The sequence below is a fragment of the Nannospalax galili genome, unplaced genomic scaffold, assembly GCF_000622305.1.
Source record: "Nannospalax galili isolate Female #2095 unplaced genomic scaffold, S.galili_v1.0 scaffold280, whole genome shotgun sequence".
In the NCBI taxonomy this organism is placed as follows: domain Eukaryota; kingdom Metazoa; phylum Chordata; class Mammalia; order Rodentia; family Spalacidae; genus Nannospalax; species Nannospalax galili.
The window spans coordinates 5,253,743-5,257,270 of record NW_008347808.1 but is presented as its reverse complement, the minus strand read 5'-3'; positions in this window follow the sequence as shown (position 1 = coordinate 5,257,270).

Genomic DNA, 3,528 nt, shown 5'->3' with positions numbered 1-3,528 from the left:
ACATTCATCCTCCCATTACTCTCTTATCCATCCCCTCTCCCTCTGAACTCTTTCTTCTTCTCAATAAGACCCCCTCCTACTTCCTTGACTTTTTTTTTTATCAATTGAGTTTAGTTAGGGCTGCCTGCATAAGCATGGGTAGAGGGGTATTTGCTGGAATAAAGGCAATTCACTAGTGGATACACCATTAAAGAACATGTTATCCCCTTCCTGGAACCATTAACTGCTAATGGCTCCTCAGGCAATGTTGGGACATCATGGGTACTTTCCTGTTCCGTTATGGAATGGTGATGGTCCCAGTCTTGAGCAGGCCTTGTGCAGGTATGCAGAGCTGCTGTGCATTCAAGATTGCAACAGCTATGTTATACCTGGGTGGCAGTGTTTCACAACACTCCTCTCTATCCTCTAGGTTTTACATTCTTTTCACCCCCTCTTCTGCAGTGTTTCCTGGACTTTAGAGGGGGTGGTATAGGTGTCCTGTTTATGGCTGAACATTCAGCAGTCACCTATTATGAACACATTGACCAGATACAAATCTCTTCATTAACCTTCCCTTCACCTACTTGCAAAAGGAGTTTCTCTGCCCAAGGTTAAGATCAGCACTAATTTATGGATATAAACATAAATATTTAGGAAATGGTTTGACAGCATGTCCATTTAGCAAAAGAACAGTAGTAGGCTCCCCTCCCCTAGGACCTATGACATTCTCAACTATTAGGTTTTGACTTGACTTTCAATACCAGGTGTGTATTCCTTCCCACGGGGCAGGCCTCAGATCCAATCAGAAAGCTGTTAGTTAACCAAAGACGATTGATTCCTTTTTTTAAAAAAAAAAAAAACTTTTTGAGACAGGGTCTTCCTGTATCCCCAGTTGGCCTGGAACTCACTATGTAAACCAGCCTGGCCTTGAACTCACAGTGATCCGCCTGCCTCTACTTCCAGAATGCTGGGATTAAAGGTGTGTGCCACCATACCTGGCTGATGACTTTTTTATTCAAGCAGCCTGCCCAGCACCTTCTGGCACTACGAATGCTAGCCAGTAAAATCCCTCAGCTTAGTTCCACCTTGATTTCTCTGTGTCCGGTGACCAAAGTGTGTGGTGTCTTCAGTAATAGCGTCTTACCATCTAATCCTAATGAACAACCAAGAGCAATGGCAGTAGCCTGTATTGTTTTGAAAGCCTCTGGAACCTCCCTGGCTAACAGTTTATAGGAAGATGTCCCACACCTGGCACTGGGATTTTCTATTAAAACTCATGACTTTAGGGAACAACATTACCCGCCCATGTTTGTAACCTTCCTTCAAAGCTCTATTTTTTTTTAATTATATTTTTGTTGGCTTATGAGGTAGAAGGTGTCTGTATGTTTTTTTTCATACAGACACTCCTTTCTCCCATCTCCCAATTCCATCCCTATTTAAATATTTTTACATCTAGTATTCCCCTCTCCTACTTTTATATCCCTCTTAACACCTCTCCTTGCTTCCTGGCTCCTTTCTTACTTCCTGGTCTCTATAGGCACGGCAAGTTACACACACACACACAAAACTGAAGCTATAATCTACCCATGACAGAGAACATATTATGTTTGCCTTTCTGGGTCTGGGTTATCTCATTCATTATAATACTTTGAAGCTCCATCCACTTTCCTGAAAATTTCATAATTTCAATTTTCTTCAGTGCTGAATATAATTCCATTGTTTTTCCATTCCACATTTTCATTACTTGTGTGTCTGTAAATGGACATTTAGACTGATTTCATTTCCTAGCTATTGTTAATAGAGCAGCAATAAACATGTATGAGCAAGTATCTCTGTTGTAGGGCATAGAATCTTTGGGGTATATAGCCAGGAGTGGTATAGCTGGGTCATGTGGTAGTTCTATTCTTAGTTTTTTGAGAAACCCCAAACTGATTTCTTTAGTGACTGCACCAGTTTACAATCCCACCAAGAGTGAATAATGGCCCCCTTTCTTCACATCCTTGACATTTGGTTTATCATTGTTTGCTGTTGATAGCCATTCTGAGTGGGGAGAGATGGACTATCAAAGTAGTTTTAATTTGCGTTTCCCTCAAGGCTAATGATGTTCAATTATTGGCCATTTGTACTACGTTTGAGAACTCTCTGTTCAGTTCTCTAGTCTATTTTTTGATTGGGTCATTTGTTTTCTTGATGATTTGGATTTTAGTTATTTGTATATTCTGGATATTAACCTCTGTTTATATAGCTAGAAAGATTTTTTCACATTCTGTAAGGCTGCCTCTTACTGGATTGACAGAGAAATTACCAATCTGTTTGGTAAATTGGTTATATCACTTTACATTCCCACCAGCCATGAATGAGAGGTCCCACAGTTCTGTACCTTTACCAGCATTAAGGACTGCCAATTGCTTTTTTAAACCACTCTAATAGGTGTGTAGTCATAAGTCATTTTTATCTGAATTTGCAACTACCTAATGACATGTGGTACGCATATGCTTATTTGTCATCTACTCATTTAATTAGTTGAGGTCTCAGTTCAGATATCTTACTCATTTCTTAATTGCACTATTCGCTCTCATTCTGTTGACTTTAAAGTGTTATTTGTGCATTTTGGATACAAGGTTTTATCACTTATGTGATTTGCAAATATTTTTCTTCCAACGTGTTGCTTGCCTTTGGTTTTCTAAATGGTGTCTTTCACAGAGAAGTTTTTAATTTGAATGAAGTCTAATTTATCAATTTTTTTCTTTCATGGGTTATACTTTTGATGTTATAGCTAAAAATGAATTGCCAAACCCAAGGTCACATATATTTTTGTCTTTCATTAATTCTCTAGATGTTTTATAATATTGAACTTTATATTTAGAGCTGTGTCCTACTTTAAGCTAATTTTTGTGAGAGATGTAGGGTCTTTGTCTAGAGTCATTTTGGCATGTAGATACGTAAGAGTTGCATCATGGAGGTTTTGCCTCTGCTACTTTGTCTCAGGTCAGTTAGCTCTGCTTACATGGATCTATTTTATGGGCTATTTATTATCTTTCATTGTCCTATGCTATTTATTTATTCTTTCAATAAATGCACATTGATTTAACTGTTGTAGCTTTATACTAAGCATTGAGATTGGGAGTGATGGCTTTCCAACTTTATTTTTCAATGCTGTGTTGGCTATTCTGGGAATTTTTTTTTACTTTTTCATATAAACTTTAGAATCAGATGGTTAATTTCATAAAACACTTTGCTGGGATTTTGATCAAGATTTCATCTGTAGATCAAGTTGAAAAAATTTGTATTTTCAAAATATCAAACCTTCCAATCTATGAACAAAGTACATTTTCCACTTATTCTGATCTTTGATTTCTTTCAATAGTTTTTATAGTTTTCTACATGTAGATCCTGTTCACATTGTGTGAGAGCTGCATTTTGGTGCTGTTGTAAATTGCATTGTGTTTTAAATTTGAAATTAGAATTGCTCATTTCTGGTTGCTCAGATTAATTTTGGAGATATTCTACATAGACTATCATGCCATCTGTGAATAAAGAGTTTTTTCC